The sequence below is a fragment of the Poecile atricapillus genome, chromosome 19 (assembly GCF_030490865.1).
Source record: "Poecile atricapillus isolate bPoeAtr1 chromosome 19, bPoeAtr1.hap1, whole genome shotgun sequence".
Classification (NCBI taxonomy): Eukaryota; Metazoa; Chordata; class Aves; order Passeriformes; family Paridae; genus Poecile; species Poecile atricapillus.
In genome coordinates this window covers 4443644-4469072 of record NC_081267.1, presented here as the reverse complement: position 1 = coordinate 4469072, position 25429 = coordinate 4443644, and the positions used below count along the sequence as shown (strand labels likewise).

Genomic DNA, 25429 nt, shown 5'->3' with positions numbered 1-25429 from the left:
AGCCACAGAATTGGCTGAGTTGGGAGGGACCCATGGAGATCCTCCAGTCCAACTGCTGGCCCTGCACAGGACACCCCAACAATCCCAGCCTGGGCCTGGCAGCGCTGGCCAAACGCTGCTGGAGCTCAGCCAGCCCTGGAGCTGGGAGCCTTCCCTGGGGAGCCTGTTCAGTGCCCCAGCAGCCTCACAGGAAAAACCTTTTCCTCACATCCAGCCTAAACCTGCCCGCCTCAGCTCCAGCCGCTCCCTCCACTCCTGGCCCTGGGCACCAGAGGGAAGAGGTTCCCGCTGCCCCCAGCCAGGGACCCGCTCCCAAGGCAGCTGCCCATGGCAACCAGGCCTGGCACCAGCTGGGATGCTCGGTTTCCATGGGCTGGGCTTCAGGAATGGCATTCCCCAATTTCCTGCTCCTGCTAATACAGCTCTGCCGCTCGCTTCTCTCCCACCTCCCATGGAAAGCAGAAAAGGCAAAGATCCCAGGCTGGGATAAGAACAATTTATTGAGAACAGCAATGGGATAAGGAACAAATAGGTACAGAAACAATTTGGATAACAGAAAAGATAAGACAATCTATTTACAGGGAAAACTAAAATGTCATCGACCGGCTCTTCCTGGCCACGTATTTCCTCCTGCCAGGAAAGGACACCCTTCTCTGGTGAGAGACAGGGAGTCCTTTTCCTGCCCCTGGCAGTGACCTGAGGTGGGACTGAATATAATGGGCCATGATCACACTCTCACATTCTTTGATCCCAAATCATGTCATTGCCACGGGCAAGAAAAGGGACAGGTGTCTTCCCATCATGGATCACAGGGAACATGGATCACCAGGTCTCTTCCCAATGTCGGTCCTCCAAGGGGGGATGAGGCTGGAGCTGTGGAGAAAGCTCATCCTGCACTTTGGGGCATTTGCAGAGCTTCCCTTACCGGTGCCTCCGTTGGTGTTTGCTCAAGTGACAGCTCTCGCTGAAGCTCTTCCCACATTGGGGACACTCGTAGGGCCTCTCCCCAGTGTGGATGCGCTGGTGCCTGATGAGGTTGGAGTTTCGCTTGAAGCCCTCCCCACAGTCGGGGCAGCGGAAGGGCCTCTCATCCGTGTGAATCCGCTGGTGCCTGAGGAGAGTGGAGCTGCTGTGAAACCTCTTCCCACACTCAGGACACTCGTAGGGCCTCTCCCCAGTGTGGATGCGCTGGTGGATGATGAGCTGGGAGTTGAAGCTGAAGCCCTTCCCGCATTCCCCACACTGATAGGCCCATTCCCCAGTGTGGATCATCTGGTGGCGGATCAGGCTGTTGGTCCGGCTGAAGCTCTTCCCACACTCCAAGCACTTGTAGGGCTTCTCCCCATCCTGAAGCTGCTCATGGACCACCAGCTCAGAGCCCTGGCTGGATCTCCGGCCGCCTTCCCGGCACAGGGTGGGTTTTTCCTCCTCAGAGCACCCTGGGATGGGTTTGGAGCCCCTCCTCCTGCGGGATCTTTGCAGATTTTCCTCCCCATTACATTCCTCAGCCATGGACCTGCTCACAATGGCCTCTTCCACGAGGTTCTGCTGTGGGGATCTTTCCTCCCTGGTCTCCATCCTCAGCTCCTTGTCTGGGGGAGGAAGGACAAGGAGAGGATGGGATTTGCCTCCGTGCCAGAGGGAAGGGGAAGGAGATCCCCCCAGTGCGTCCCCGGCAGGACGGCGTCGGCAGCGGGGTTGTCCTGCAGCTGGGGGCCAGGCTGGGCTGGGAGATGGAGCAGGAGAGAGGGGGAAAGGGGCACTGACTTCCTCCTCACCTGCCTGGGTGTCCTGGGGCATCTTCCTCTTCCTCGCAGCCTCCTTCTCCATCCAGACAAGATTTGGGAATGGGAAATCCTGGTTTGGGGCGAACAGGGGATGAGCACATTGAGTTTGAAGGTCCCTCTACCCAAGTCCATCTCCAGAAGTCACCGGGCATCTGGAGTCCATAAAAACCTCCCAAACACCAAGATTCAGCCCTGAAAATGTCTCCCAGGAGTTCCCCATCTCTGGTCTCTCCACTTTGGTGTTCAGGGTTTCCTCTCTGTCCCAGCTGCTGGGGGTCACTCTTGCACTGGGGGTCCTCTGTCTACTCAGTCCCTGCCCTCCCCAGGCTGCTGGGAGTGCCAAGAATCCAAAAAGTTCCCCCGGTTACCAGCTCCCCACTTAGGGATGCCAGGACCCCCAATTTACCCCCAAGGGGCATTTTCTGCTCAGGTTTGGATTTCTTCATTCTCCAAACGTCCCCTCAAGCAGCCCAAAATAGGGAGCACCTAAAATATCTTGGCTGAGGTCCCCCTCCCCGGTCACCTGTGGGATGGGGTGTGATGATCCCATAGGTAGGCGGCTGTGAATTGAGGGAGTGCTAGACCTCGTGGTTCCTTCTCCTTTCCCTGATCCTCCTTTGTCCCTCCTCTTCCTCTTGCTCCCCCTCTTCCTCCCTCCTCCACTTCTTCCCTAACCCCATCTCCCGCTCAATCCCTCGTGCTATTTGAGCCATTCGGAACACAGTTCCACGCCCAAACCTCCTGCCGTGCCCCGCGCCTTAAATGTGATAAACAGAGACCCTTTTGTTCGACTAAACATGCAGATACGATACCCTGTAATGTTATGTTCTGTAAAATCAAGATTGTTATTTACCCCTTACTTACTTACGATAGTTACTTACGTACTTGTATACAAGCTATGATGCTTGTATAGCTACTGACGTTTATCATGTCCTTGCTAAGATTCCTTGAATTCCAAAAAATTACTGAGCTAAGCCTTTACAGAGAACTGTGAAGAAAGGTTAAAGGAAGATAAGGTAAAGACCGAACGATCGGACCCCTAGACCGATGAAGGCGCATGCGCAGAAAGACCCGAGGAAGGACACGTCACCGGAGAGCCCGGAGAGCCGAACTGATTAAAAGGAGACACACGAAAAACGGAAGCACGGCCGCGGCAAAGCGGGATCGCTTCCCGGCTGTCCAGCGCTGTCTTTTGCTTATTGCTTGCTTGCTATAATTAATAAAACTTCCCTTTATTAAACTTTAACACTCTCTCGAGTGAATTTATAACAATTTGGTGCCCGTGACTCGGATGCAATTCGTAGGACGGATCGGCACTTCCGGGGGGCGCCCCGCTCTAAGGTTTAGCGGCCCGGGGGGGCCGGTTCCTGCCTCAATTGCACCGACGAACCTAAAATTAAGGCAATAAGCAAAAGGGAGACCGGTCGACCCCTTAAATTCTGTGCACAGAGTCCGGACGAAGACGCGGGACGTGGGACGCGTGAGTATAACGGGGATCCGTCTGGGCGGGGTCGGGATCCCGGAGTGTGGTGAGTGTGTGTGTCTGAGAAGGGAACCGGCAGCTGGATTCCCCGAGCAAGAGCGGTACGAACGAGGGGAAGCGAAAGGAATTGTGTGATTGAAGGCACTCCGGAAGAATGGGACAGGGGAAGAGCAAGCCTCCTGTACCTGTTAAACTCCCACCGATACCTAAAGATAGTCCGTTGAGTTTTATACTAGATAATTGGAAACATTTCCCGGGGACAGAAAATAAAGATAGGGCAAAAATGATTTTGTGTAGTAATTATTGTGTAGTAATATAGAGAGGGAAAGAAATTTCAAAGAATGTATTTTGGCCTATATTTGGATCAACCGAAGAGTGGGTTAAACAAAAATTAAATTCCTGGGAACAAAGGATCCCCTTTAACCCAGAGGAAAGTGCTTATGCAAAGACCTGAGTAGAAAATCCACTAGGATTTTGATCTACTAAGATCCACTAGGACCAAGAAGTATTTAAATCTTCCTACCTTTGGTAGTTCTGTGAAGTCAATTTGAATATTTGCAAAGGGTCTTTTGCTAAGGGTCTCCCTCCATAAGGTAATTTTCAGAGATTTTTCCTATTTGTTTTTAAACATGGGAGGCAGCTTCTAGTAATTTGCTTAGCTAAGTTTCGAATACCTGTGCTCATATACTTTGCTGCAAAATAATCTATTAACCCTTGTGCTCCCCAATGTGTTCTTTGATGTATTTTTCTAATATTCTTTGAGCTATGGCTTTTGGTAGTACTTCCCGGCCATCTGGGAGAGGCTATCTCCCCTCTGAGTTTTCTATTGCTCCTGTCTCTGGGAGTTTTGGCCTTTCTTCCTCAGTAAATCTACTTCTTAAGTCACTATTCTTATGTTCTAAAGTTTCTTCCTGTCCCTCCCTTTTTTTTTCTTTTATGACCATTGTTTGTAATGCCGCCTGTTTTGCCTCCTAATCAGCAGCATTATTTCCTCTACTCCTCAAGTCTATTCCCTTCTGGTGTCCTTTCAAATAAAACACTGCTAACCTCTTGGGCCTTCTCAGGGCCTTTAATACTGCAATTATAAGTTTTTGATGAACCAAATCTTTCCCTTGAGAGTTTATTAAACCTCTTTCTTCCCACAGTTTACCAAACATATGCACCACCCCATAACTATATCTGGAATCTGTATATATTGTCCCCTCCTTTCCTTCTAGTGATTTCAATGCCCTTAATGCTGCATACAATTCACAGGCTTGGGCTGACCAAGATTTGTCTAATGGACCTGATTCTAAAACTTGAATATCAGGTCCTCTTATTATAGCATAGCCTGTTTTCCTCTTTCCTTCTATCACTCTGGAGGACCCATTCACAAACAGCTTTTCTCCGCTTTCTAATTCCTCTTCTTCCAGATCAAGTCTAATTTTGGTTTGTTCCTCAATTGTAGTTATACAGTCATGTGTCAAAGATTTACTTTCAGGTTCTCCATACAAAAGGCAGCCGGGTTTTGTACAGTTGTGGTTTTTAATATTAAGTTTAGGGCTTCAGTTGGAATTCCTTCATGTTTTAAAAGTCTAGCATCTGAAATCCATTTTTCCGCTTTTTGTTGTAGCACACCCCGAATGTTATGAGGGGACATTATCTTCAAATTGCTATTAAAGGTGATTTTGCTAGCTTCTTCTACCAGTAAGGTACATCCTGCTACTACTTGTAAACAGGCTGGCCAGCCTTTACTCACAAGGTCTAAGATCTTTGATAAATACCCTATTAGCTTCTTCCTCCCTGCCCACTCCTGAGTTAGGACTCCAGAGGCGACCCTATTTTCTACATTTACAAACAAGTAAAAGGGTCTCTTTAAATCTGAGAGACTCAAGACAGGAGCATGAATTAAACTTTCTTGTAGTTCCCGGAATTTTTCTGTATCTTCTAAACTCCATTTTATTACTCCCTCCTGTGTCAATTTTTGATATAAAAATTATACTTTACTACTATAGTTTTCAATCCACTGTCTACAATACCCTGTTAATCCCAAGATTTGACGTATCTGTCTTTTATTTTTAGGAATTAGTAGTGACAAAATTCCTTGTATTTTTTTCAGAGTCTATTTTTTTTCCCCTTTTCTAAAGTAATGGCCTAAATATTTTACTTCTTTTCCACAAATTGGAGCTTTGCCTTAGATACTTGCAATCCTTTTAAACCCAGGAAATTTAACGATTTAATACTCTCTCTCCTTACATCTTCCTCCTCTTTCCAGCTAAAAGCAAATCATCCACGTATTGTATCAGAGTCACTCCTGGGTCTGTCTGATAATCCTGTAGAATCTGTTCTAGTGCTTGTCCAGGCAAGTTGAGAGGTTCTGTAAATCCCTGGGGCAATAGTGTCCATCTCAATTGTTGTCTCCTCTCTGTGTCTGGATCTTCCCATTCAAATGTAAAATAATTTCGACTAGTCTCATCAAGAGATGAGACCAAGGCCCAAAATGTATCCTTTAAATCTATAACACTGTACTGTAGACTGTCAGGTCCCAATTTGCTTAATGATGTATATGAATTTGCTATTACAGGGAACCGTGCCACTGTACGTTTATTAAATTCTTATTAATTTCTCTTAAATCTTGTACCAAACGATAAGTCCCATCTGGCTTCTTTACTGGCAGTATGGGTGTGTTAAAAAGTGACATACATGGTTCTAATAGTCCCTTACTTAACAATCTATCTATTTCTGGTTTCAACCCTCTTCGTCCCTCAAGTGACAAGAGATACTGTTTTATTCTAACTGAGATTTCTGAGTTTTTAATAGTGACCGAGAATGGAGTTATCTTCAACTGCCCTACACTCTCAGGTACAACCCGGAGAGTAAGCGCTGATAAGAAGCTAGAAAGAAAATCCCTAACACCGAAGTGAAAAAAGCCGTACCAAGTGTTATTAACAACTGACTCTGTAGTTCGAACAGCTGAAAAGGAGTGGACACATGCCAGTCGTATAAAGAGACCTGTGAAGCCACAAAAGACTAATAACTGAGAAGTGGTTAGCCCGGCTGGGAACCTGAGACTTAAGATATCCCGAACAAAGTAACATCCAAGGACTATTAACCGGCTTAAAAACTTATAAATAGTAAATTTCATAAAGATTTTTATATAGAATATAAAATACCCCCATCTAGTAGTAAAGAAATATATAATAGAAGTGTTAGAATAGGCTGTACTTTATGTCAGAATTGTTATCTTTTTGTTTGTTTTAAATGTATAATATGTAAAGAACATTAGTGGACCCACTGTCATAGAGGCTACCCACTAAGAGGGGTGTGTAGATCTTGCTACACTGCCCAGAGAAAACTCACGGATTGGCCCTTAATAACTAGAATACGAGCAAAAAAAAAATTTGAGACAAAATCAGAGGAGTGGTGGACTATTTATGCCAGAGGAGTTAACCCCTTGTATTATTACCATCCAAACGAACCTGCACCTTTTATAGTAAATATAGTAGCTGAGTTGTGCAGACAGTGTCTCCAGGAATTGAGGTGTAATACCCCTTTAGTAAAGCATAAAAGTTGAAAAAAATACATACAAAGAATTAATAAGAGAAGGAGTAATTTCCCTCCCGAAGAATACTCTTGCTGCCGAGAAGATGGTACACCCCGTGTCCCGTGGCAACCGGGTCGACGATGGGAGAGGCAGAGGAGTAATAAACTGTGGAAGGAAACACTCCAATATACATGGGACCAAGAGGTCATGGACCAGGAAATGGCACAAGAATGGAAATGATACAACCCAGCGAAATAATTTTTGGAAAATCAAAACTAACACTATACAAAAGAAAAGCCTCTGTTATAGCAGGGGAAGCTAATGCTCATTAAAGAAGTTAATAACATTTACAATCTTAATTAGCACATTTGACATTTGTATAGGTAAGACTCACGAACCCTTTAATTGGTCTATAATTCGATGGGAAGACCAGGCTATTATCCAATCACAGATCACCTCTGGAAACCCTAGCTTTCAAGTTACACTAGATTCTCTTATTAAATAGAAGAGTATTAATAATATCCCGCTCGGGCGAGTACTATATATGTGCCCAGCTTCTAATCCAGGCAGAGGATATTGTAATTATCCTGGGGAATTTTACTGTAGATATTGGGGCTGTGAAACAATTTCCATGGGGTGGAAAGTACAAAACCCAGATAAGTATCTAAAGGTTGAAAGAGGTCCACATGGATGTATAAAGCCCTGGATAGGCCCCTCAGGGGAAGTAACATATACTGGGACTTGTAAATTTCATTACATCAATATTACACAGTCTCAAGACGCTGGGTGGTTACTGGGACGAACCTGGGGTCTCACGGTATGGGAACCCAGAAAAGATCGGGGAGTGCACATTCTTGTAAAGAAAGAAATGGTTCCACATGATTCGGGATCTGTTGGACCAAATCCAGTGGTGTGGGGAGTAATAGATCCCAAAGTAAGAGATCAGAGTAACTATTCAGAAAATTTAGAAAATAGCACACAAGTAACAACTACAGTAGAGACACCCCAAGAATATGGAAATTAAGTTCTTTGGAAAATATTGCAAGCTACCTTTAAAGTATTAAATGATACACACCCAAATTTAACTACAGAATGTTAGTTATGCTATAACATTAACCCACCCTTTTATGAGGCCATAGGCTCCATAGCAGAACCAAAAAGAGTAAACGGCACTAATCCTGCTGCCTGTTTATGGAAATCGGAAAGGGAAAACACTCCAGGAATAACATTATCTAGAGTCACTGGAAAAGGGAAATGTGTGGGAAATGTGCCCCCAGATAAGAAACACTTATGTCAGACAAAAATACAGATTAATGACCCTCGCAAGCCAGCTCAGTGGCTGATTCCAGCACCTAATACTAAATGGGTTTGTAACACTTTAGGAGTAACCCCATGTGTCTCTGTAACAGCCTTTAATGAAACCTATGAATTTTGTATACAAGTTATAATAGTTCCCCGAATTATTTATCATCCTGAAGAATATATGTATACACAATACCAAAACTCAGAACACCATTTGGTGAAACGAGAACCCCTCACAGTATTAACAGTAGCCATATTACTAGGCATAGGAGGAGCTAGATTAAGAACAGGTATAGCATCCTTAGTTAATCAACACCAGGGACTTAAAGAGCTTAGGATTTCAGTAGATGAGGATTTAAAGAGAATTGATGAATCCATAAAAGACCTCACAAACTCCCTAGACTCACTAGTTGAAGTAGTCTTGCAAAATAGAAGAGGATTAAACTTATTATTTTTACAACAAGGGAGCCTGTGTACTACACTTAAAGAAGAGTGTTGTGTATATGTAAATAAAAGCGGGATAGTAAGAGAAACCATGGCCAAATCACAGAAAGAACAGGAAAAGAGAAAGAAAGAACAAATGCAACAGAGTTGGTACGAATCCTAGTTTAATTATTCTCCCTAGCAAACAACTTTACTATCTACTATAGCAGGACCACTAATTTTACTAATCTTAAGACTTACTTTTAGCCCTTGCATTCTTAATAAAGTTATTAACATTGTAAAAAGCAAGTTAGAAGCAGCTCACCTTAAATGAGGCAGAAACCGAAGATTATTTAGAACTAAGTAAAAAAGAATTGCAAAGATTTAGCGAACAAAAGTAGGGAATAGAAAAAGGGGGGATTGTGATAAACAGAGACCCTTTTGTTCGACTAAACATGCAGATATGATATCCTGTAATGTTATATTCTGTAAAATCAAGATTGTTACTTACCCCTTACTTACTTACGATAGTTACTTACGTATGCATAGTAACTGATGCTTGTATAGCTACTGACGTTTATCATGTCCTTGCTAAGATTCCTTGCATTCCAAAAAATTACTGAGCTAAGCCTTTACAGAGAACAGTGAAGAAAGGTTAAAGGAAGATAAAGTAAAGACCAAACGACCGAACCCCTAGACCGATGAAGGCGCATGTGCAGAAATACTCGAGGAAAGACACGTCACAGGAGAGCCCGGAGAGCCGGACTGATTAAAAGGAGACACACGGAAAACGGAAGCACGGCCGCGGTGAAGCGGGATCGCTTCCCGGCTGTCCAGCGCTGTCTTTTGCTTATTGCTTGCTTGCTATAATTAATAAAACTTCCCTTTATTAAACTTTAACACTCTCTCGAGTGTATTTATAACAATATTCACTAAATTGTACTATTTTATTAAATTGTATTCCTTCTATATCAAATTGCTATTCAATCCACTAAATTGTATTCTTTTATTAAATTGGATTCTTGTATTCAATTCACTAAATTGTATCATTTTTTTTCTTGTTATTAAACTGCTGTAAACTCAATAGACCTAGTTGTCCAAATTTAATTTATGACACTGCCCTTGGGTGAGTTACAGCCACAGCGAGAGGGAGGAGATGATCCCACCCATGGCTGCTGCTGGGTACAGACATTTGCTGAGATAAAGCTGAGCCAGAGCTTCAGCATCTCTCCCAAAATCACAGAATCACAGAATGCCTTGGCTTGGAAGAGACCTTAAATCTTAAGTGAACCTTATCATTCCATCAACTGCCATGGCAGGGACACCTTCCACTATCCCAGGCTGTTCCAAGCCCTTTCCAACCTGGCCTTGGACACTTCCAGGGATCCAGGGGCAGCCACAGCTTCTCTGGGCAAGCTCTGATCTCTGCCCAGGTGAGCAGGGACAGGAGCCGAGGGAACGGCTGGAGCTGGGCCAGGGCAGGGCTGGGCTGGAGATCAGCAAAAGCTTCTTCCCCCACAGGGGGCTGGGGCACTGCCCAGGCTCCCCAGGGAATGGGCACGGCCCCGAGGCTGCCGCAGCTCCAGGAGCCTTTGGCCAGCGCTGCCAGGGATGCACAGGCTGCGATTGTTGGGGTGTCTGTGCAGGGCCGGGGGCTGGACTCCATGATCCCAATGGGTCCCAGATCCCAGCTCAGCCCCTTGTGCAACTCTCACCCTTTGGCTCAGCCTTTGTGTCCCCTGGAGGCGCTGGCAGAGCTGATGGGGTGGGGCAGGAGCGGGGCAGCCCCAGCGTTCCCCTGGCAGTGACACCACAGCCGGGGCAGCCCCAGCGTTCCCCTGGCAGTGACACCACAGCCGGGGCAGCCCCAGCGTTCCCCTGGCAGTGACACCACAGCCGGGGCAGCCCCAGCGTTCCCTCCCTGGAGATGCTCCAAGGGAAGCGTCCAGAGCCGCGTCCAGTCAGCGGAACTGAGCGGCCACTGAGCACCCCCAGCCTGGGCTGCTGTGGATTCCTCTGCAGACAGCTCGGGGAAGGTCCCCTTGGCCACCCCCACAGTGCCACAGACAAGTGTCACACACAGTTACAGAGCTCTGCCCAGAGCTGACAGAGGGATAATTATAAAAAAAAAACAACAAAAAAATCACCACGAAAAAGAGAGCTCCTACCTGGCAGAGCTGTTCTACGCTTCAGTTGAGAAACCTGCATGCACACAAGACCTGGGGATGCAAAAAATGAGGCTTCATAGGCACATTTGCAGGAAAAACAGGTTTAGGACAGGCTATCAGCAGAACTCTTCTCAGCTGGGTGAAAAAGGCCCCTTTGGCAGCTGCAGGGCCATTTAAAATGCAGACCCTCAGGCTATGGGGGAGAAAAGGGCTCTGAATTCCCCTCCCCTGACACACAAACCCTGCTCCCAGGCTGCTCCCCACACAGGATTCTACTGGAGGACTGTGGAAAGCTGAGAGTTGGCTCTGGCTTCTTCATGTTCCGTGCCCTAAAGCTGCCTGGGAGAAGAAATTTAGGGTCAACTCCACTGGCACAATCCCTCCTGGCCCAGGGCACAGCGCCAGGAAGGTCCTTGCTCCTCCCTCAGCCCTCCCTGAGGAGGCTGGCAGGGCTTGCAGGTTTATGGCATTTGTCCTTGCTGCCCCTCACATCCCACTGCCCCACAAAGAGCCCCGAGCCACCCGTGAGGGACAGGCCCTGCTGTGCCAGGCCTGGGCTCAGGGCTTGGCCTTTCTGCTTCCTCCAACCAGGGCTGGGCTTGCTCAGCATTGCAGTTCCCTGTGCTGTGCCCCAAGCTCGCTCGGGCCCTGCTGGAAAGGGACCTGAGGTACCTCGATCCCCTCGGGCAGTGCATGGGAGAAAACAACAAACTTCTCAGGAGGATGGGAAACAAACTTTTACTTGCAAACTTTAGAGAATGAGGCACTTAAGAAATCTGAAAGAAAGATGGAATTACAGTGAATCACTTCACAAAACACTGACTGAACAAACACTAACCCATCAAAATTGTCCAGATTTGGAGAAGAGGAAGTCAGGAGAAGAGAGAGAGGGACAGAGATCCACAGTCAGCCTTGGATCCAGCACCATCTCAGCTGCTGTGAGCTCCAGGGCCGTGGCACATGTCAGTGTCACACCCGTGTCACAGCCTCACCTGCTCTGCTCCCTCTCCCAGCTGGGGTTTTTGGGGTGCCAGGGGCTTGGCAGCCACTTTGGGGCTGGAGCAGAGGCTGCAGTGGCTGGGCTGGGGCAGTGACCGCCCCACCTAGGCAGAACTTGCTCTGCCCCCAAAGACACCCTGGAGATGTCTGGGGCTGTTCATCATTTCTCTGCTCTCCAGCACCGAGGCAACGCACCCTGGCTACAGCTCTGAGCTCGTGCCCATGGCAACCAGCCCTGGCAATGGGGCTCCATGGAGCTGCTCTCAGGAACACCCCAAGAGCTGGGGAGTGCCCCAAAACCTCCTGAGAAATGTGAGATACCTTAAAATCTCGTTGGGAACATGGAATATCCAAAACTCACTAACGGGTTTCCCCTCCCTTCACCATCCCCAAACTTTGTCTATCTCATTCCAGACCCCACCCCACCTCCCCAATCCAAACCTCAACCCATCCCATTCCTGCTGGACATCAAGACCCCATTCTCAAGCCCTATTTCCCCCATTTCACACCTCCCAAACTCCATCCCACCCATCCTGCCCCACCCAATGCCCATCTCACCCCTCCTGATTTGCATCCCACTTCACCCAGTCCCCTTCCAACCCCATTCCACCTGATGCCTTCAGAAGGCTGATCTAAAACAGAGGCTGGACAGTTAAGAATAAAGTTTATTAAAAGGCCTTAAAGGATACGCCTTGGGCAGTGCAAGAACCTGGCCAGGGCTACACCCAAGATGGACCAGAAATGGTCACAAAAATGGACAACTCATCATGAGGTCTCACATTTTTAGAAGTTTAGGTCCATCTGCATATTGAGGTTCATTGTTCAATTACAGCTTCAGAGGATGAAGTCCCGTCCTTCTTGTTTTCTCTCTTCAGTCCACCCTTGTTTATGCTTTTGGGCCTGAAACTTGTAACAGCTGCCCTTAGTATCAAGGTAGAAATTGTCTACCTACTCTGTGAAGAGAGCTCACTAACACTTAACAGGAAGTTCAAAAATACAAACCTAGACAGTGTAAAATATGAAAGATATGAAAGCTAAAACTTGAGGCATCACACCCTGAGGGACTGTGGAATCCAATAGTTTTGAGTGGGACTGTGCAGTTTTCAGTGGCATTGAGTGGTTTTGAGGTGACAGATCAAACTCTCATTGCTTTGAGTGCCAAAAAATGGAGAAAACTACACCAAATACACCCACAACCCCTAAGTATTTCCCTGAATACCAGATTACCTTGAAGCACTAGTAAAATGTGAGGCTCTAGATGCCTTTGATGAATTTGTAGACTTTTACCCCAATTTTGTCTGTTTTAAAGGGATGAAGATGAATCAAAAGATCATCGGAACAAAAGAAAATGACCACTAGCCCAGTGTCTTCAAAACGCAGATCACTGGGAACGTGGATCAACAGGGCTCTGCCCAACGTGGGTCCTCTGATGGGGGATGGAGCTGGAGCAGAACATGAAGCTCTTCCTGCACTTGGGGCACTCGCAGGGCTTCCCTTACCGGTGCCTCCGCTGGTGTTGGGTCAAGTTAGATCTCTGGGTGAAGCTCTTCCCGCACTGGGGACACTCGTAGGGCCTCTCCCCAGTGTGGATGCGCCGGTGTTTGATGAGGTTGGAGTTGTCCTTGAAGCCCTTCCTGCAGTCAGGGCAGCGGAAGGGCCTCTCATCCGTGTGAATCCGCTGGTGCGTGAGGAGATGGAAGCTGGTCTGAAACCTCTTCCCACACTCAGGACACTCGTAGGGCCTCTCCCCAGTGTGGATCATCTGGTGGATGGTCAGCTGGGACCTCTGGCTGAAACTCTTCCCACATTTCCCACACTCATAGGGCCTCTCCCCAGTGTGGATGCGCCGGTGGGTGACAAGGGTGGAGTTGTACTTGAAGCCCTCCCCACAGTCAGAGCAGCGGAAGGGCCTCTCATCCGTGTGAATCCGCTGGTGCACGAGCAGATGTGAGCTCCTCTGAAACCTCTTCCCACACTCAGGACACTCGTAGGGCCTCTCCCCAGTGTGGATGCGCTGGTGGATAATGAGTTGGGAGTTCCAGCTGACGCCCTTCCCACATTCCCCACACTCGTAGGGCCATTCCCCAGTGTGGATCATCTGGTGGCGGATCAGGGTTTTCCTCTGGCCAAAGCTCTTCCCACACTCCAAGCACTTGTAGGGCTTCTCCCCATCCTGAAGCTGCTCATGGACCACCAGCTCAGAGCCCTGGCTGGATCTCCGGCCGCCTTCCCGGCACAGGGTGGGTCTTTCCTCCTCAGAGCACCCTGGGATGGGTTTGGAGCCCCTCCTCCTGCGGGATCTTTGCAGATTTTCCTCCCCATTACATTCCTCAGCCATAGAGCTGCTCACAATGGCCTCTTCCACGAGGTTCTGCTGTGGGGATTTGTCCTCCCTGGTCTCCATCCTCAGCTCCTTGTCTGGGGGAGGAAGGACAAGGAGAGGATGGGATTTGCCTCCGTGCCAGAGGGAAGGGGAAGGAGATCCCCCCAGTGTGTCCCTGGCAGGACGGCGTCGGCAGCGGGGTTGTCCTGCAGTCGGGGGCCAGGCTGGGCTGGGAGATGGAGCAGGAGAGAGGGGGAAAGGGGCATTGACTTCCTCCTCACCTGCCTGGGTGTCCCGGGGCATCTTCCTCTTCCTCACAGCCTCCTTCTCCATCCAGCCAAGATTTGGGAATGGGAAATCCTGGTTTGGGGAGGTTTGAGTTTGAAGGTCCCTCTACCCAAGTCCATCTCCAGAAGTCACCGGGCATCTGGAGTCCATAAAAACCTCCCAAACACCAAGATTCAGCCCTGAAAATGTCTCCCAGGAGTTCCCCATCTCTGGTCTCTCCACTTTGGTGTTCAGGGGTTCCTCTCTGTCCCAGCTGCTGGGGGTCACTCTTGCACTGGGGGTCCTCTGTCTACTCGGTCCCTGCCCTCCCCAGGCTGCTGGGAGTGCCAAGAATCCAAAAAGTTCCCCTGGTTACCATCTCCCCACTTAGGGATGCCAGGACCCCCAATTTACCCCCAAGGGGCATTTTCTGCTCAGGTTTGGATTTCTTCATTCTCCAAACGTCCCCTCAAGCAGCCCAAAATAGGGAGCACCTAAAATATCTTGGCTGAGGTCCCCCTCCCCGGTCACCTGTGGGATGGGGTGTGATGATCCCATAGGTAGGCAGCTGTGAATTGAGGGAGTGCTGGACCTCGTGGTTCCTTCTCCTTTCCCTGATCCTCCTTTGTCCCTCCTCTTCCTCTTGCTCCCCCTCTTCCTCCCTCCTCCACTTCTTCCCTTACCCCATCTCCCGCTCAATCCCTCGTGCTATTTGAGCCATTCGGAACACAGTTCCGCACCCAAACCTCCTGCCGTGCCCCGCGCCCTAAAGAGCCCGGTTTGAGCTCCCCAGGCTCCCCCCAAGTGCTCCCGAGCCGTATACATTCGCCCTGAGCACCTGCAGCCACGGCTCGGACACAAAAGTGTTCTCCAAGCGCTTCCCCGCAACGCCAAACGCGCCTTCCGAGCCACTTCAAGGACTACAGCTCCCATCATGCTCCGCGGCGCCCATAGAGCGCTATTCCAGCCGGGACTGCATCTCCCGTCATGCCCCGCGCTTCACCGGAACCCATTGGAGCTGCGCCTTCAACTCCCGTGAAGCTCCGCGGCCCCATTAAACCGTATCATACCGGCGCCTACAACTCCCATCATCCCCCGCGGCCCATAGATTCCCTGTTACAGCCCGCCAAGTGCCCGCCCGGACCCCGAAGGGCCCCCAGATTCCCCTCCCTGACCTCCAAGTGCCCCCCTGGACCCCCAAGTGCTCCCCTGGATCCCGAATTGTCCCACAGAATCCCTAAGTGCCCCTCCAAGTGCTCACCCGGCTCCCCCCAAGTGTCCTCCAGACCCCCAGGTTCTCTCTAAATTCCCTCCCCAGACCCAAAACTGCCCCAGATGTTCCCCAGAAAAGTTTCCATGGACCCCAAAGTGGCCCCTTTTACCCTGTCTGAGAATAATTTCAAAATTATGAATAACGGGCTAAAAATAGGAGTAATTAGCATAAAGAGTGAGAAATAGTTGTCAGTTAATTAATGAAGGGAATTGTGGTACTTAGAGCCAGAGAACAATAATGTTTTGTTCCTGAAAATGTATCAATTCTTTTATATAAATGGAAAAACAAGGTTATAAGAATACAGAATAATATTATTATAAGAAGTAAAATTTTATTTTTATAAATTAATTAGATTTTAATGATAAAGAAAAATTGATAAATGTTCTCAATGTTTTGGGATGTCAGTCCCAGGTGGGCGATGTCAGACATGCTGAGGCTCGGGGTGAGGAGCAGGTTGTCCAAACAGGGGCAGCCCACAAGGGGCTCATTCTTCTCAGTGACCAGACCTCCTAAGGAGACATTCAGCATCAGGATTGTAAAGAGTAAATCCTGACCTCCTGATCAGTACAGAAGGATGTTTTACATTTTGAACAGTAGAATGTTGTCACTGTAAGGGGCCTTCTTTGTTAATGTACCTCATGTTGTGTCATGTTTGGTAAATACCAATGTTGTTGTACCAGCCTTGTTAATGCCACCTGGCCTTGTCTATTGCCTCTGCTGCTCCCGGCACCCCCCAATGGCACCGATGACAGCACCCAGTGTGTAGATGAGCCCAACTCCCATGGGGGGTAGCACCCAGAGGGAGTGGGATTAACATCCAAAGACCCCTAGAATCAGCGAGCTGTGGCACGAAACAGACTCCAAACTACACTGAGGAGCAAGGGAGAACATTGAGCAACTGACTGATGTTCCGGACTTTATCACCATAACTACACAACATTTGCTCTCCATGACTACCCAAGATTTACAGTAAACCAGAGTTTTTCTAGACGCTCTCCTGAAGACAGAATCCCCAGCTCTGCCCTGTGGCAAAGCTGAACATCTCCTCCTCTGGGTCATCCATCGGGAGCAGCATTGAGCTCCCCCACCCAGAGCTGCCCTCAATAAAGGCATTAAAAAGGAGCTGCTCTCCTTGCCTGTTCTTTTCAGAAGGACTGAGCCCGTGGCAGACTGACCCACGCTGCAGCACTGTGAGGGGGCTGTTCCCCATGGGATGGACCCAGCTTGGAGAAGTTCCTGGAGAAGTCTCCGGTGGCAGAGAGCCCAGGGTGCAGCAGGGGAACGACTCCTGTCCCTGAGCAGGGGGAAAAGCCCCGGGGGATGGAGTGACCATGGCCCCATTCCCTGTGTCCCTGCACTGCCGGGGGAGGAGGCACAGCTGGGAGGAGGGAGGGGTGGGGGGAGCTGGTTTTAAGGGTCTTCCTTTACTTCTCATGATCCTGCTCTGAGTTTTTGGAGTTTTCTGCCAGAAATCTCTCTCCTCCCCCACTCATCCACAGGGGTTTGGGGCAGTTTTCCCTTTTAGGGGGAAATCCGAGTGATGCCCTGATGCTCCTAATTAGAGGTGGGAGAAGTGAGGCTCCAGGGCTTCCCCCTGAGCTGGAGCCACCGAACACCCAGGGCTGGGAAAGGCGAGCCGGGAGCTGCGGAGAACTTTGTTTGTGTTGGGAGCTCAATGGCGGCTCGGGCCGGGCCCGTTCCAGGGCTGTTCCTCATCCCCGCCCTTCCCCTCACACAGCCCGGGGGGCCCTGAGAGCGCGGGGCGGGGCTGTGCCGTGTGCAGAGCCCGCCGCTGGCTGCGATTGGCTGCTGCTGCTGTCACTCGTGGTCCTGACGCGCGCTGATTGGGCAGAGCGGGGACAAGCCCGGCCCCGCTGGCGCCCCCAGGGCGGCCGTGGGGCAGGAGAGCCGCCATTGCCGGAGCGTCTGTGCGGGCCCGGCAGCGGCGGCGGCAGCGGCCGGAGCCCGGTGAGGCGGCGGCGGAGCTCGGAGGTGGCCCCGGCCATCGCAGGTGGGAGCCGCGCTCGGTTCTGCGGGGGCTCGGGGCTCGCTGCGGGCCCGGGAGGGGGCGGCAGGGGGCTGTGGCGGGTGGCTTGTGCCGTGGCCGGCCCGTGTTGGCCCTGGCGTGAGGGCGCTGCGGGAGCGGCTGCCCGCGGTCTCCTTCCCGCTGCGGCCTCGGCAGGAGCCGGTGCCGGAGCAGCGCTGGCTCGTCCCGATTCGTGTCGGTAGCCCGGAGGTGGCTGCGCTGTGCCCGGGGCTGGGCGGGAAAATTCCCGGCGCCAGAGGTTTGTGTGGCCAAAGGAGCCAGAGGAGTGGTGTGAAAGTGACTTTATTGCTGCCCAAAGGGAGAGGCCATGGGGCATTTGCCATGCGCTCTCTCCAGTTGCTGGAGGACGCGGCCTCGTTTTTGTCCTGATTTTCCCGGCCGCGTGTCCCTGTCCCTTTCCCCACTGGCGGAGGTGCTTGGAAGGTTCAGACTTCTCTATCTGCCTCCTGCATGTCCCGGTTAATATGTACCCCCCACTTTTGTAGAACATGCGATATTGATGGCTCTGTTAAGTCTTTGTTCTTCTGGAAGTTCAGGAATTTAGCAGGACTTTGTCAGAGCAGCGGTCCTTGTCAATTAGTAACATTTTCTGAAAATGATGCTTTCTCCCATTGCTTCCTTATGTGCAAGTCCCTGGCCATATCTGCAAGCAGATTCACTCATTGCCTGTGTTTTTTCTTCCTGGGTGTTCTTTGGTTTTGGGATTGCTCTCAGTGCCCTCATTCGCTGTCCTTTTGTAGCTGTTTGTGGCTCAGGAGGCCTGGCTGCCCCCTGGATCCCCTTGCTCAGCTGCTGAATGAGCTGCACTCAGCAAGGTGTCCTGCATGGTGAAAAGATGAGAGTTGCTGTAGAACATAAGAGGAGAAACAGCATTCCTTTAACCCATGGTCTGCCAGGGAAACACGGAGATGTGTTCTGTTCCCATCTGTTCCATGTTTGGACCAGGACACGAGCTGCTTTCTTATATCCTTTGTTATCCGTTTCACCATTTTTGCTCTGTGATCTATTTGCCAACAGCAGTTTGAGTCATTTAATTTTCCACAAACTCTGCCTCCTTTACCTGCTAAAAGATAATCTGATCCCATCCCATGGTGAAATGTTGTGTCCCTCATCTGGGAAGAAAGTCAGGAACTGGAGCTCTCTGGTTTTATTTTGAGGACATCCTGTAATCTAATTATGCCATGGAAATCGTAAATGGTTTCTCTGGCTCCTGATATGAATTTGTTAGGGTTCCCAGGGCCTGGTCCATGGTGTTGTTCTGGTGGCCGTTCATCTTTTCCCCATTTTTGGGTGCTCCCTCCAGCCAGGGCTGCATCAATTTTGGGCTTTTCTCTAATTAAATCAGCACATACTTGGATTCCCAACTGATTTCCCTTAACTTGGGGTACCAAAAAAAGCCTCATTGCTCTAATTCACCCTGGATAACATAGAAAGTGAGAGCACAAGTTGAGGTGGGGACCGGGATGATTCCACCCCCATTTTTTGTAGTGAAATTTTCACAACATTGTCCATTTGCAGTTTTCCTTTTCAGCTTAACCAATTTCTGCTGCAGAGTCAGATATCCTCACTATGGGCTCTGCCTTTAGCTGTGCAAATTCCCCCTGTGCCCCCAGGCAGAGCTTGGGGTGAGGGGCAGAGGAATTCAGCCCAATTCCTCCCCCAGGCAGGAAGATCCTGGTACATTGTCCAGGCTTTGGCCCAGGGGTGTTAATTTCCATTTCTAAAGCTCCTTTCCTGGCTGCCTGGAATGAGGCTTCTCTTCCTGGGCAGCCATGGGATGACTCACATGGAGCATCCCTCACCCCCCCATTTTGTTTTCAAAATGCAGCTTAAAGGTGAACATGGAAAAACCCATACCATAATTTTGCCATCACTAAGAACCACACACAAACATAAAAACGAAAATTAGAAAGCAATCAAGTATTTTCTTCTCCTCTGACTAAAAACTGATTGTCACACCCCTGGCCCAAAGAGAACTGACAATAGAAAAGTAGAATTATTACAAAAAATTCTTCTAATGGTGTAATCCTTTCACTGCAACTGTGAAAAGCAAAAACTCTCCAACAGTGTCTTTAGAGAAATAAAGCATTACTTGATTCTGAACAGAATCATTTCAACCACACATAGTCTGCATGTGCAGAGAAAATCATTCCATGACATGTGAGTTTTATTAGATGTTTCCTAAACTTTACATAGTCTGAACCCATAGAAATGCATTGGTTTAATGTTCATTGTTTCCAAGTTGTGGCGTTCTTAGTGTTTGGTTTCCTGTTGCACCCGGATTTCTGTGCCTGTGATGTGAATTAGGTCTGCACTCCTGCATTTCCTGCTCAGCCTTTTCCAGACCAGGTGTCTCCAGCTGTGCCAGGGCAGTGTCTGGGGTAGATGTTGGTTGATGTTTGCTGCTGGGCCTTGATGTTTTGTTGATGGTCGTTGTCTTTGTGGGAATCTTTTGGGCTATTCCCAGTCTGTTGAGATGTTAAGCTCGTCTCTGCTGAGTGGTGGAACATCCCTTAAAAAAACCTTTAAAATTCCTTTCCCCAAGGTAAATGCAAACCAAGCCTGACTGGAGAAATCAAATAAAAAGTAATTTTACACTTGGTCTATTTTCCAATACTCTAATCCCAGCCAGCCCAGAGTGTAATTGAGAGCCAGAGTGGAATTCTCACGGTGCCTTCCCCAGCAGCTGTGGCGAGGGCAGGCACAGAAAGCCCTGAAGCTCCAGCAGTGCCAGCCAGGATTGTCCCGCAGTGGCTGGAGATGCCAAAGGAGGGTGCCCAGGCCGAGGATTTCAGCAGAGGATCTGTGGGCAGGCCCAGGAGCTTCCCCCGCTGGGGAGCCCTGGCTGCTGCTGCCTTGCCTTCAGTGCAGGCTCAGGGGCGGCCTCCCATCCTCCTGCTGCAGCCGGGAAATCCAAATCTCCGGGGCTTCAGAGCCCTTGAGCCGAGGCTGAGGGGTCCCCCCGTGTTCAGCTGTGCTGGGGCTGTTTCTGTGCTCAGGGACACTTGGAATGGGCCGTGCCACTTGGCCACCAGAGCTGCTTCTTTCCTCTGCTTCGGCAGGACCCGATGTCCTGGTTGGGTGTGTCGTAGTAGAGATGGACAATGACACCTGTTTCTTCTTCCATCACAGCCAAAGCTTTATTGCACACAGCTTATATTTACATGGTTATCAGAAGGCACCGTGCTTAATTCCAGTTGGTTGGGAACTCAGTTCACTGGTTGGTAATGGTGAGTGTACACGTCAATCCAAACTTTTCTCTCTAACAATGTTTACATACTTTTTCTACTGATTCCCATGGGACAGATCCCTTGTTACTACAGATGTACTTGTTTTTCTCCCCAAGAATAGTTTGTTATGTTAACAAACCTTTCATTCTCAAGATGTTTTTGACTGGGTACTTATCAGGCCAGCTGCTAGCTACACTTAACCCAAGTAACAAATCCTAAACCATGATTTTCCAAGTCCTTTCTTTTGTAAGGTTTTACCTTTATGTGACAGGGTGTTGTGAACAGCAAAGTCCAAAGGTGGGTGTGTCTCAAATCTCTCCCAGCCCCGGTCTGGATCTCTCTCAATTCAATGCAGGCATGGGTTTCTTCCCAGCCCCCTCTCTTGGCTGTTCAAACAGGAGGCTGGGTTAAACCCTTCCCCTGTCCTCAATTCTAAATCCTCCTGTGCCACTGAACAAGTTTCATACTGCAGTCACCGAGCTCTGCTCATCCATTTAGAGGCTCTGTTGGGGTGCGTGGGAGAAGGTGAGGAGGGGTCCCCAGGGGTTGTGTCCCCCCTCGGGAGCGCCTGTGACTCCCCCATGTCCCCCCCATGCCGGGCTCACCCCCTTTTGTCTCTGCCAGAGCTCCTGACCCAGCTCCTGCTGTGCCCTGGGAGGGGCTTTGGGGAGCCCCCCTGGGACCCCCTTGGATCTCCATTCCTGGGCCCTGGGACCCCCCGCATCTCCTTCCCCAGCTCCGGGACCCCCTGCACCCCCTTCTCCTGCACCAACAGCGCCCTGCACCCCCTTTCCCGGGGATCCTCCCCTGCCAGCCCCTGGATCCCCCGGTTCCGTCAGCCCGGGGACCCCCGGAGCCCCATTCCCGGCCATCCCGGGGCACCCCACCCCCAGGCCTCCCTTTCCAGGGAAAGCCGAGCTGGGCACGGGGCTCTCCAGCCGCTCTGGGATTTCTGATCACCCAAAGGAGAGGGAGAGAGCAGCAGAGAGAGCGAGAAGGAGATTGGGAATCGGGGCTCGGACTCCCAGCGCCCACTCGTGCTCCGTCGGGGCTGGGGAGCCGCAGCCGCAGGAAAAATGGGATCCGCGGATCCCGGGGCTTCCCCCGCTTTGGGCCGAAGCCGGCGGGTTCCAGGCAGAGTTTGAGCGCAGGGCCCGGGAGTTCAGCCCAGTTTGTCCCGGGGGTCCCGCAGTGCGCGGCCGAGGAGGGTCCCGGGGGATCCCGGGAGGGGATCCCGGGAAATTCCCTGGAATTGCTCCGTCCCCTCCCCCGGCGCTCCCTCGGGCACTTTCGCTTCCGCCTTGGCCGCCCTGCGCCGCCGGGATCTGCCCGGCGACCGGTGACGTCACTGCAGCCTCGGGCTGCCACTGGCGGGCAGCAAAGAGCGGCGCCAATGGAGAGGCCGGAGGCGGCTCTGGAGGCGGGGCCGGGGCTGTGGGCGGGGCCGCAGCGGAGCAGCGCGATGGCTCCAGCGCTGGGGCCGGGGGCGCTCCCGGGGGGCGGCGAGAGGTGAGGGGGACCCCCGGCACCGGGACTCTTTGATCGCCCATTCCGGAGCGCCGAGGGGCCCCTAAACCCCCATTCCTGGGCGCCGCCATCCCACCGAACCCCCATTCCCGGCCCTGGGTCCCACCCTGCACCCCCTTATCCGGCACCAGGAACGCCTGCACCCCTTTCCCGGCCATCCCGCCTCCCGCAGCCCCCAGAGCCACCTTCTCCTTGACCCATTTACCCCCTGGACCCTTATTCCTGCCTCTCCCAGCACCCAGCCCCTCCTTTCCTCAGCACTGAGGACACCCGGGACCCCTATTCCCAGCCATCCCGGCTTTCCCTGCCCTGTCCTGGCAATGGGGACACCGGGGACCCTTGGAGCTCCCTTTCCTGGGTACAGGAACGCCCTGAACTCCAGCCATGCCACATCTAGCCAGCCCCAGCCTCCCCTCTTGTCAGTCCTGGCATCCCCAAATGCCCTTCCCGGCTCTCCCCGTTCCCCCTTTCCTTCAGCCGTGACCCCCCCCGATTCCAAATCTCCAAATGTCCCCCCAGTTCTCCTCTCCCTGCGTTCCCTGCACGCGGCGCTGTCGGAGCCCGGCCCGGGCTTCCCGCAGTCCATGTCCATGGGGTCCCTGGCTGGGATCCCCTTCCAGCGCCGCCGCAGCGAGCGGGGCCGGGCGGAGCCGCAGCCCCGGGGATGGCGGCCGGAACCGAGCCGGAATATTGGGATAACCAGGGCTGGGATATTGGGATAGCCAGGGCTGGGATATTGGGATAGCCAGGGCTGGGATCTTGGGATAGCCAGAGCATGGATACTGGGATAGCCAGGGCTGGGATATTGGGACAGCCAGGGCTGGGATATTGGGATAGCCAGGGCTGGGATATTGGGATAGCCAGAGCTGGGATATTGGGATAGCCAGAGCTGGGATATTGGGATAGCCAGGGCTGGGATATTGGGATAGCCAGAGCTGGGATATTGGGATAGCCAGAGCTGGGATATTGGGATAGCCAGGGCTGGGATAGCCAGGGCTGGGATACTGGGATAGCCAGAGCCGGGATCTTGGGATAGCCAGAGCTGGGATATTGGGATATCCAGGGCTGGGATACTGGGATAGCCAGAGCTGGGATATTGGGATAGCCAGGGCTGGGATATTGGGATAGCCAGGGCTGGGATATTGGGATAGCCAGGGCTGGGATATTGGGATAGCCAGAGCTGGGATATTGGGATAGCCAGAGCTGGGATATTGGGATAGCCAGGGCTGGGATATTGGGATAGCCAGAGCTGGGATATTGGGATAGCCAGGGCTGGGATCTTGGGATAGCCAGGGCTGGGATCTTGGGATAGCCAGGGCTGGGATATTGGGATAGCCAGGGCTGGGATACTGGGATAGCCAGGGCTGGCACAAGGAGCGGCACCGGCACGGGGCCAGCGGGGAGCTGCAGATGCTGCAGCAGCGGCACAGCCAGAGCGGGGCTGAGCGGGGGGAGCCGGGGCTGGGGGATCTGTGGGGCTGCGATGGCAACTGTGGCACCGCCATGGGGATCCCTGAGATCCAGGCTGAGGGATTAACAAATTCCCTGGCTCACAGCTGCAGGGAATGTCTCTGGATATATGTCAGATATGGGCGGGAGACACTGGAGTGTAAAGGTGGGGAGGACAGAGTTCCCAGGGGATATGGGAATGGGAATGTGGGATCGGGGAGGGCAAAATTTGGGAACATTTGAATTCCCATGGAAATTCCATGGATGGATCTCAGACATCATCCCATTCCCACGGGACCTCCACGGATGGATCCCGCTGCTGTCCCATTCTGTAGATGTATCTCACTGCTATGCCATTCCCATGGAATTCTATGGGCAGATCTTCCTATCCCACTGCCATGGGAGCTCCAATCCAGTTCCCCCCAAACCCATCCTGGGGGACCCCCCATGACCCACCCAGCCACCCCAAACTCTTCCTGGGTCCCCCCTCATCCCCCCACAGCGGGAATTCCTGGGAATCCCCCCGTGTCCCCTCCCCCAGGACTCTGGGGGTCCCACCCGACCTGTCCGTGCACCCCCAGATTTCTTCCACAGCCCCCCTGTGATGGTGGAGGGTGGGGGCCGAGTGCTGGTGCCCCCCTGCCTGCAGCAGATCCAGCGGTGAGGGCAGTTCAGGGGGTCCCTCAGCATTTGGGGTCCCTGGGATTTGGGGTGACCCCCCCAGGCCCCCCAGGATCTCCCTGAACACGCTGACGCTGCTCGTGCACAGTGAGAAGGTTCAAACCCGGCACAGGGTCCCCGGCACTGCCACCCGCATTGCCCAGGTACCCCCAAACCTGCCGAGAACCCCCAAATCCCCAGGGACACCCCGACCTCCCCTGATCTCAAACACATCCCTGGATGCTCCAAAAACTCCACAAAACCGCAAAACCCCATACAGACACTGAGAAGGTTCATACCTGGCATGGGGTCCCCATCTCCATCACCAGCAGGTTCCCCAAAACAGCCTTGGGACCCCCAAACTCCACCCCCAAGATCGCCCAAATTCGCCCATCGGGACTCCTGTAAACCCCCTTGGGAACCCCAAAAAAACACTGTGGCCCCAAAACCACCCAGAACTTACAAAAACCCTCAGGAAACCCTCACGAACTTCTATACCCAGCCTGGGGACCCCATCACCTTCATCGGCATCTCCCAGGTACCCCCAACCCCTCCCAGGACCCCCAACCCCTCCCGGGGCTCCACTGCCGGAACCAAAGGGAGTGGTGTTGCCCTTTTAAGAGGAGTTAGAGTGGGACCCGACAATAGCGGGGGCCCTTAAAGCGGCCGTGGTAGAGAGAACCCCCAAAATCCACCCTGTTGGGACAAAACATCTCCTACAGGGGCTTGGGGTGGGGGCACCCCTAAAAATGTCACTTAAAGCCGTCATGATCCCCCTCAAAAGAGTCTTGTGGGGCTGTGGCTGCTCAAACACCTTAAAATGGGGAGGAAAAAACACCCCTGTAGTGGTGGGATCCCCCCCAAAAAACCTGAAAAAGAGAAAAACTCCTCTTGAGAGGGGCCTGAAGACCCTGAAAGGCCCTGGAAGAGGGACAAGATCCCCTCCTCTGCTGGGGCCTCCCCGAGCC

At 51.6% G+C, this 25429-nt stretch overlaps 1 pseudogene; it reads right to left on the bottom strand.

Annotated features, from left to right (window-relative positions):
• The window catches only part of LOC131586329 (zinc finger protein 883-like), a 32865-nt pseudogene extending 10355 nt beyond the window's left edge, over positions 1 to 22510 (bottom strand).
• Between the last annotated feature and the right edge of the window lie 2919 nt (positions 22511 to 25429).